The sequence below is a fragment of the Schistocerca americana genome, chromosome 1 (genome assembly GCF_021461395.2).
Source record: "Schistocerca americana isolate TAMUIC-IGC-003095 chromosome 1, iqSchAmer2.1, whole genome shotgun sequence".
NCBI classification, from domain to species: domain Eukaryota; kingdom Metazoa; phylum Arthropoda; class Insecta; order Orthoptera; family Acrididae; genus Schistocerca; species Schistocerca americana.
In genome coordinates this window covers 1,030,778,260-1,030,788,914 of record NC_060119.1, presented here as the reverse complement: position 1 = coordinate 1,030,788,914, position 10,655 = coordinate 1,030,778,260, and the positions used below count along the sequence as shown (strand labels likewise).

Here is a 10,655-nt window from a genome sequence, read left to right as displayed (position 1 = left end):
ACGGTTGGCCCTGACCAGTATTATTACGCTATCTGACTGCTTAGAACAACAACAAAGAATGAAATGAAATTTTTCGTTAACACAATTAATTACTTAAGTCCCCAGCAACTATAAGACCTACGAAACCAATAAGCACAAGAGTAACTGTTCTGTGTGTGGGAGTGTGACTCAACGCACATCTGGCACGGTTCTTCTTCAACAAGACAAGAATTTTAAATACCAATTATACTGACGTGATAAAAGAAAATTAGAAAAACTATAATTACGCAAGAAAACCAAATTACACTCTAATACAAGAACACACGCCAGATGCTTTGTTGACTGAACCTGTAATGACGCATTATTTAAAACATGGAATTAATGAAAAAACACGCAATATTTTACCTTCATGTATATTGACGAAAAACACTCTGATCGTTACAGTATTTCCATTAGAATAACATCTGCTATCTCTCTCATCAAATAACTGCATAAAACATGGAACAACACTCTCCACTATCACATCTCACTCCGACTTCACGACAAGCAGTGACCACCACAACTTCTCGGCAAGAACTGTCTTCTACGAGCTCTCCCCACGCACTCACTACTACGAGCTCTTAACAGGCACTACTTCTACGAGTTCTCAACAAGCACTGTGGAGGCGGCTTAATAATACTCTTTGGCGCAACCTCTGGCGCAGTGGCTCAGTGTAGCCACCTTTCAACATGCAAACGATATGTATTGTGCCAGTGAAGAGCAGGTGATAAAAGTCGAACACCTGTGTAGTTGAAGCTATGAAAGGAAGTAGGAGCCAAAAAATCGTGAGTAATGATAGTAATTTAAAACATGAGAACTGTTCACACTCTTTGCAGATAGATTAGCAACAAAAAACAGAATGAAGATGCTTTAAAATAACCTTAACGCCTCTGGTCTAAATAAAAGCAAAGTCGCGAGTGCGGAATATGTCTCATATTGCTTAACATTCGTTATTCAGATGAAAGTGAAAATATTGCTCACCAACCATTCTTGAATACTATATAGTCATTCGCTGAACATGGAATCAGCCTAGGTTATAGGGGTGTTTATCATTCTTCTCATAGCGTATATCGATCGCAAGAATGAGCTAGCGACACTGATGAATTACTGCTGGGACTACAACACGAACTTTATAATTACGGGATCTGTCTGAAGACAGGGCACTGGGGCAGCATGGGAATAGTTCAGATTTGTTCACTGTGTACTGTCTCTTTCCGTAGTTATTTGTAAAATATACGCCAAGTATGAAGTAGCTAATAACAACAGCAGCTGTGTATCGTAGCAGAAAGAACTGCCTTTCTTTTCTCTCTCTTCAAAGTACCTGCTCTTCTCTTAAGATGTTAATCAGAAGCTAATCCTATAGATACCTGTGCCAAGAGGTTTGCTCTGGTCTTAATTGGTTGATGGCAGTATCTTACAGAAACAGCATGCTGTTGCTGCTCCTGCTTGTTAGTGTATAACTTGACACGCACCATATACATGAAAGCTCTCCTCCATTATTGGAACACCACTTCTGAATAAATGAACGAATGATTTGCTGTGCGTCGCTGAACGCAGTTGATTGTTCTCAGACGGATATCTACAGGCTCTAACTCCTAAGCTTGACTAGTGCGCGTCAACAGAAACCTGGTAGGGCAATTTTTGGCAAGGACTGTAACTAGGTGCTCTAGGTTTGGTCGAATTTCAGTTATGCAAGTTATGCAAACTCAGACACGGACGTCGCATTCGAGGCGATGTTATTAATAAAAGGGAAGAATTTTTTTCACATCTTTTGTTCCCCATTTCTGAGAATTGAGCGGGCTGTTGTAGGACAAATTCTGGTCTTTTCCGCAAAATAGTTCAGCATGCGAGGGGTGGGGGAGAGGGACTCTCAATTGGTGCTGTTTGGGAGGGTTTACCAATGCCGGTATTCGCCTGATAACCAAGGGAAACCTCGAGAAAATCTTGGCCGGAATTAGGGAAACGGAATTGTTCTGTCTTATTTTTGGGCCAGTGTTGACCAAGTAATTGACTATGTTGCAGACAAAGACTTCGTCATTAAATAATAAGTTCCCCGAGACTCAGTTAGAAGAAAAAGAAAAAAAGAAATGTGATTGTTAATCTGATGCTTTACAGATAATGTATCTAAGAAAACAGCGATACTACAGATGTGCATAGGTGAGTTTTTGATTACCTGATGCAGCTGCGATAAATCGTAGCGTTGCAGTCAGTCTGTCGTGTTATGCCGTAACTACTCTCATGACAATATGCAGCTAATGCAAGACATTACGAGTGACTGGAAGGATAGAAAGGTTTCTTCGTTCATCCTGAAATGGTTATACCCATCATGTCCATATACTATGGTGACAAGAGTCAGGGGATCCTCCTAATATCGTGTCGGACCTCCTTGTGGCAGGCGTTGGAAGTCCCCTGCAGAAATATTGCGCCATGTTGCCTCTAAAACTGTCCACACTTGACGATAGTGTTGCCGGTGCAGGATTTTGTGCACGCTCTGACCCTTCAGTTATGTCCCATTAATGTTCGATGGGATTAATATTGGGCAGTCTGGGAGGCCAAACCATTCGCTCAAATTGTCCAAAATGTTCCTCAAACCAATCGCAAATAATTGTGGCCCGGTAATATGACACATCGTCATCCATAGAAATTCCGTAGTAGTTTGGGAACATGAAATCCACGAATGGCTGCAAATGGTCTCCATTGTTTCAGTTGGACCAGAGGACCCAGTCTATTCCATGTGAACACAGCCCACACCATTATGGAGCCCTTGCCAGCTTGCTCAGTGCCGCTAGGGCAGCGTGGTTCCATGGCTTTGTGGGATCTGCCCATACTCAAACCCTACCATCTGCTCTTGGCAACTGAAATCGAGATTCATCTGACCAGGACACGGTTTCCATTCGTCTGGAGTCAGTCGATAAGGACACGAGCCTAAGAGAGGAACTGCTGGCGATGTGCTGTTAGCAAAGGCACTCACATCGGTCATGTGCTACCATAGCCCATTAACGCTAAATTTCGCCACACTGTCCTAAGGGATACGTTCGTCGTACGTCCTACATTGTTTCTACGGTTATTTCTCGTACTGTTGCTTGTCTGTTAGCACTGACACGCCGCTATTTTCGGTCGTGAAGTGGAGGCCGTCGGCCAAAATGGAATGTCCCAAGGGTCTAGGTCCAACTGCCATTCCGTCTTCAGAGTCTGTTAATTGCCCTCTTGCAGCCATAATAACGTCGGAAGCCTTTTCACATGACTTACCTGAGTACAGATGATAGTTCCGCCAAAGCACTGCCCTTTTGCACCTTGTGTACACAACACTCCAACCTTCTGTATGTGTGATTATCGCTCTCCTATGACTTTTGTCACTTCAGCATATATTTTCAACTGTATCAGTTCGTTAATGTATATGAGCTTTCTGTTTTATCAAGTGCTCCTGATGCACATCATTTGGTTTTCTCCTCCAGTTGTGAGCTTTCTATAAAAATCTGTCTGTATGTGAGAAAACTGAGTGTATCGATTTAAAAACTTTCTCCTCATATTATGTTTACCTTAGATGTTGTTGTTGTTGTGGTCTTCAGTTCTGAGACTGGTTTGATGCAGCCCTCCATGCTACTCTATCATGTGCAAGCTTCATCATCTCCCAGTACTTAGTGCAACCTACATCCTTCTGAATCTGCTTAGTGTATTCATCTCTTGGTCTCCCTCTACGATTTTTACCCTCCACGCTGCCCTCCAATGCTAAGTTTGTGATCCCTTGATGCCTCAGAACATGTCTACCAACCGATCCCTTATTCTTGTCAAGTCGTGCCACAAACTCCTCTTCTCCCCAGTTCTGTTCAATACCTCCTCATTAGTTATGTGATCTACCCATCTAATCTTCAGCATTCTTCTGTAGCACCACATTTCGAAAGCTTCTATTCTCTTCTTGTCCAAACTATTTATCGTCCATGTTTCACTTCCGTACATGGCTACACTCCATACAAATACTTTTAGAAACGAATTCGTGATAGTTAAATCTATACTCGATGTGAACAAATTTCTCTTCTTCAGAAACGCTTTCCTTGCCACTGCCAGTCTACATTTTATATCCTCTCTACTTCGACCATCATCAGTTATTTTGCTCCCCAAATAGCAAAACTCCTTTATACTTTAAGTGTCTCATTTCCTAATCTAATTCCCTCAGCATCACCAGACTTAATTCGACCACATTCCATTATCCTCGTTTTGCTTTTGTTGATGTTCATCTTATATCCTCCTTTCAAGACACTGTCCATTCCGTTCAACTGCTCTTCCAAGTCCTTTGCTGTCTCTGACAGAATTACAATGTCATCGGCGAACCTCAAAGTTTTTATTTCTTCTCCATGGATTTTAATACCTACTCCAAACTTTTCTTTTGTTTCCTTTATTGCTTGCTCACTATACAGATTGAATAACATTGGGGATAGGCTACAACCCTGTCTCACTCCCTTCCAAACCACTGCTTCCCTTTCATACCCCTCGACTCTTATAACTGCCATCTGGTTTCTGTACAAACTGTAAATAGCCTTTCGCTCCTTGTATTTCACCCCTGCCACCTTTAGAATTTGAAAGAGAGTATTCCAGTCAGCATTGTCAAAAGCTTTCTCTAAGTCTACAAATGCTAGAAACGTAGGTTTGCCTTTCCTTCATCTATCTTCTAAGACAAGTTGTAGGGTCAGTATTGCCTCACATGTTCCAACATTTCTACCGAATCTTCCCCGATCTTCCCCGAGGTCGGCTTCTACCAGTTTTTCCATTCGTCTATAAAGAATTCGCATTAGTATTTTGCAGCACTGACTTATTAAACTGATAGTTCGGTAATTTTCACATCTGTCAACACCTGCTTTCTTTGGGATTGGAATTATTATATTCTTCTTGAAGTCTGAGGGTATTTCGCCTGTCTCATACATCTTGCTCACCAGATGGTAGAGTTTTGTCAGGACTGTCTCTTCAAAGGCCGTTCTAATGGAATGTTGTCTACTCCCGGGGCCTTGTTTCGATTCAGGTCTTTTCAGTGCTCCGTCAAATTCTTCACGCAGTATCCTATCTACCATTACATCTTCATCTACATCCTCTTCCATTTCCATAATATTGTCCTCAAGTATATCGCCCTTGTATAGACCCTCTATATACTCCTTCCACCTTTCTGCTTTCCCTTCTTTGCTTAGAACGGGGTTTCCATCTGAGCTCTTGATATTTATACAAGTGGCTCTCTTTTCTCCAAAGGTCCTTAGATATCATTTCAATTGATGAGCAAAACTAAGTGCTGGCTGGGCTTGTGTTGCGCATGTGTACAGTGTCGTGAAAAAACACTTTAGACTGCATAAAATGCAAAATTTGAGTTAAAGAAAATAAATGTCATTAAATGCCAAATGAAACTAATTATGTTTTCAGTGCAAGCGATATAACTGAAAATCAGTACCGAAGTACATTATGAACGTCGCATGATATGAAATACAATGTTCGACTTGGATAATACGCCAAAATAAATTTCTGCCCTACTCGGAAGAAAATAACTGTTTTAAGTTACCAATACTATTAACTGAAAAATAATCTGCTTGCTAGCACAACATCTGACAATCCCGACAACACACTGTTTGCTCAAGAATGTAAGGCTAAATCTGCCATGAAGTAAAAGTGACTTACCTCTTGCTCAGCATGCTGTTTTAGGAGTACTGCCGTTCTCTGAAGCAAATACAAATCAGCAGATGCAGCAGCTGAAGGAAAATTAACTACTTACTACTAATTTCTTTCTTTTTGCTTGTCGGTAACAATCGTGACTTCGTGTGCCGTAAGGTGTAATGCACACACGAGAAAATGTTCAGAACCTTACCATGAATCACAGAGGTGGGTTTTACTTTAAGGAAAATCTTTCTCGAGAAATAAAACTCTGATTATTTACAAAAAGTTACACAAGATAAAAATACTGTACCAACAACAAAATTCTCTCATTACAAAATTTACAAAGATTTCAAACTGCGCTATTTGCGGCATAATGAATAACTAAGGGATCAAATTAACACCAGCGGCAATCATGAACGTTATTAGTTATCTGAGTGACAAAGATTTCCTTCGATTGATAGTTCTGAGACATAAACATGTCTTTCTTGTGCATGTTGTCGTTACTTTCAAACATCATCCAAAATCATCCCCGACAATATGAATAACGAGAAAGCGTTATAAATGAGTTTTATCTCCATAATAAAGTACGCCAGATAGTTTCTCCCATATTCACGAATTACAGATCTCATTTTCCGAAAAACTCAGGTGCTCGCTACTACATCTCAAATAAGAATGCCTCAGAGCTGCACAACGAACTGGCTAGCCAGTCAACCACAAATAAAATTAAACACAGAGCGCTCATCGATCATTGTCCCAGTGCAGCAAAGGTTAATTGTTTGTAATGGCACAAAACATATGAGAACTTTACACGTTAATTTCGCTAGAACCCATTAAAGCTAGCGTCGTTGAATCGTAAACTGATTGTTGTGTAAATAAATGCTGAAGCGCCAAAGAAAATGGTATAGACATGCGTATTCAAACAAAGAGATACGTAAACAGGCAGAATATGGCGCTGCGGTCGGCAACGCCTATATAAGACAAGTGTCTGGCGCTGTTGTTAGATCGGTTACTGCTGCTACAATGGCCGGCTATCAAGATTAAATGAGTTTGAACGTGGTGTTACTGTCGGCGCACGAGCGATGAGATACAACATCTCCGAGTTAGCGATGATGTGGGGATTTTCCCCTACGACCCTTTCATTAGTGTACCGCGAATATCGGGAATCCGGTAAAACATCAAATATCTGACAGCGCTTCAGCCGGAAAAAGACACTGCAAGAACGGAACCAACGACGACTGAAGAGAATCGTTCAGCGTGACTGAAGTGTAAGCATTCCGCAAATTGCTGCAGAATTCAATGTGGGCCATCAACAAGTGTCAGCGTACGAACCATTCAACGAAACATCGTCTGTGTGGGCTTTCGAAGCCGTAGGCCCACTCGTGTACTCTTGATGACTGCACGATACATAGCCTTACGCCTCGCCTGGGCCCGGTCAACACCGACATTGGACTGTTGATGACTGGAGACATGTTGCGTGGTCGGACGAGTCTCGTTTCAAATTCTATCGAACGGACGAGCGTGTACTGGTATGGAGACAACCTCATGAATCCATGGACCCTGCATGTCAGCAGGGGACTGTTCAAGCTGGTGGAGGCTCTGTAATGGTGTGGGACGTGTGCGGTTGCAGTGATATGGAACCCCTGATACGTCTAGAAACGACTCTGACAGGTGACACATACGTAAGCATCCTGTCTATCACTTGCATCCATTCATGTCCATTGTGCATTCCGACGGACTTGGAGAATTCCAGCAGGACAATGAGATATCCCTCACGTCCAGAATTGCTACAGAGTGGCTCCAGGAACACTCTTCTCAATTTAAACACTTCCGGTGGCCACCAAACTTCCCAGACATGAACATTATTGAGCATATTTGGGATGCCTTGCAACGTGCTGTTCAGAAGAGATCTCTACCGCCTCGCACTCTTTCGGATTTATGGACAGCCCTGAAGGATTCATGGTGTGAGTTCTCTCCAGCACTACTTTAGACATTAGTCGAGTCCTTCTGCATGCTCGCGTAGGCTGTACACGATATTAGGCAGGTGTACCAGTTTAATACTTGCAGAACAATACTTTAATATGATCGTTTCTCAAGTCTGCAATAATATGGGTAGCCACAAATATTGCACGTCAAGACGTCAAGTGACACAGCTACTTTCGGCACGTACTGCTTGTCGCCCTTATGGGCGACGAGAAAACATAAGAGAGACTAGGACGTATACACGAGTCTACATCCACTCATTCCACCCTCCACGAATAGAACAAGACTGAGAGTCACTAACGATTGAAGTGTCTTCGCCCACTCAATGTACGGTGGTTTATTTATTTATATTGCGTCATAACTGTCCGAAATCCACGACTGACATCCAAGATATTGCTGGTCGCACTGGTCAGGATCCCAAGACCGTCATGGGTATATAGAATCTATAGGTTGAAGACAGCCATAATGAAGATCATGCAGGATATGAACGAGCGTCGCGACTAGCCCCCGAGAGGACAGTAATATTGTTCGCAAGGTCGTGCAGGATCGTACAGTTACGTCACACTCCTTGAGTCAGGGGCCCTCGTTTGCAGCAAGACAAGTAGAATCCACACGGACAGTGCGACTGAGTCTCGAGCACCATGGGCTACTAGCGTGGCGACAATTGTTGCACGTTCCCTTCACACATCAGAAGAGAAATGTTCCGACAATAGTGAGAACAACGACAACTCTGGACACAGGGTGGCACTACGTTGTCATTTTAGACAAATCTCGCTTCTTCGTACAGCAAGACACTGCAAGAACGGAACCAACGACGACTGAAGAGAATCGTTCAACGTGACTGAAGTGTAAGCATTCCGCAAATTGCTGCAGAATTCAACGTGACTGAAGTATAAACATTCCGCAAATTGCTGCAGAATTCAATGTGGGCCATCAACAAGTGTCAGCGTACGAACCATTCAACGAAACATCGTCTATATGGGCTTTCGAAGCCGTAGGCCCACTCGTGTACTCTTGATGACTAATGTTCCAAGGAGAACAAAGTGGCCCTGAATTTCAGCGGTTGCCAAGTTGCTTTCCTTATCGACATACAAACGGCCCCAGCGTCTGACGTGGTGTGCTATTGCGTACACAACAAAATCGCCTTTGGTCCACATAATCAATCCTTTGGCCAGTAGCCTTTACATTTCTCATTTTCTGAGACCGGTGGCTGTGCCCTATCTTCGAGGTCTCTGTGTCATTATCTGTCAACAAGATAACGCAAGACTGCATGTTGCCATTGCTGCCCTGGCCTACCTCGTTACAGTGAAATTTCAACAGTTGCCCTGCCCAACATGTTTCTCCAGATTTCTCACTCATTGAAAGCCTCTAGTCATAAGTTGCAAAGAGACTGCCACGCCACAACTCGCAGCCACTAGGTTTAGTGAACACTGGCACAGAGTTGAAGCAGCGTGGGATTACGTACCCGTATCTGTCACCCAAGATCAGTTCGACTCGATTCCTAGCCGGGGTGAAAACAGTGCTGTTGAGAGAGGTGGCAGTTCTATGTGCTAAATTTTTAACTCTGTAGACCACCCTCCCCTTTTTGGGGGTGATCGTTCCTCTGACTGATTTGATGCGGACCGCCACCAATTCCTCTCCTGGGCTCCTGCGCCGACCTCTCCATCTGAGAGCTGCACTGCAACCACCGTCCTCAATTATTTACTGGATATATTTCAGTCTCAGTCTTCCTCTGCAGGTTTTAGTCTGTACAATTTCCACTAGTACAAAGCAAGTTGTTTCATGATGTCCTGTCCCTTCATCTTGGCATTGTTTTCTACATGTTCCTTCCCTCGCCGATTCTGCGGAGAACCTTCTAATTCCTTACCTTATCAGTTTAATCAATAAATAAATAAATAAATAATTTTAAATATTCTTTTGTAGCACGGCATCTCAAATGCTTCGAATCTCTTCTGTTTCGTCCTTCCCACAGTCCACATTTCACTACCATACAGACGTACATTCTCAGAAATTTTTTCCTCAAATTAAGGTCTATGTTTGATAGTAGTAGACTTCTCTTGGCTAGGAAAACCCTTTTTGCCAGTGCTAGTCTGCTTTTGATGTCCTCCTTGCTCTATCCGTCACGGATTATTTTGCTGCCTAGGTAACAGAATTCCTAAATTTCATCTGCTTCATGATCAATGCTGATGTTAAGTTTCTGGCTGTTCTAATTTCTGCCACTTTTCATTACTTTCGTCTTCCTTCGATTTACTCTCAAGTAATATGTTGTACTCATTAGGCAGTTCATTGCATTTAGCAGATCCTGTAATTCTTCCAGAATGAGATTTTCACTCTGCAGCGGAGTGTGCGCTGATATGAAACTTCCTGGCAGATTAAAACTGTGTGCCCGACCGAGACTCGAACTCGGGACCTTTGCCTTTCGCGGGCAAGTGCTCTACCAACTCAGCTACCGGAGCACGACTCACGCCCGGTACTCACAGCTTTACTTCTGCCAGTACCTCGTCTCCTACCTTCCAAACTTTACAGAAGCTCTCCTGCGAACCTTGCAGAACTAGCACTCCTGAAAGAAAGGATATTGCGGAGACATGGCTTAGCCACAGCCTGGGGGATGTTTCCAGAATGAGATTTTCACTCTGCAGCAGAGTGTGCGCTGACATGAAACTTCCTGGCAGATTAAAACTGTGTGCCCGACCGAGACTCGAACTCGGGACCTTTGCCTTTCGCGGGCAAGTGCTCTACCAACTGAGCTACCGGAGCACGACTCACGCCCAGTACTCACAGCTTTACTTCTGCCAGTACCTGGTCTCCTACCTTCCAAACTTTACAGAAGCTCTCCTGCGAACCTTGCAGAACTAGCACTCCTGAAAGAAAGGATATTGCGAAGACATGGCTAAGCCGCAGCCTGGGGGATGTTTCCAGAATGAGATTTTCACTCTGCAGCGGAGTGTGCGCTGATATGAAACTTCGTGGCAGATTAAAACTGTGTGCCCTACCGAGACTCGAACTCGGGACCTTTGCCTTTCGCC

At 43.3% G+C, this 10,655-nt stretch overlaps 1 non-coding gene across 1 annotated transcript; it reads right to left on the bottom strand.

Moving 5' to 3' along the window:
• Positions 1–10,312: 10,312 nt before the first annotated feature.
• Positions 10,313–10,387, bottom strand: Trnas-cga. The gene has a single exon. It is a non-coding gene; the product is annotated as a tRNA-Ser (tRNA).
• Between the last annotated feature and the right edge of the window lie 268 nt (positions 10,388–10,655).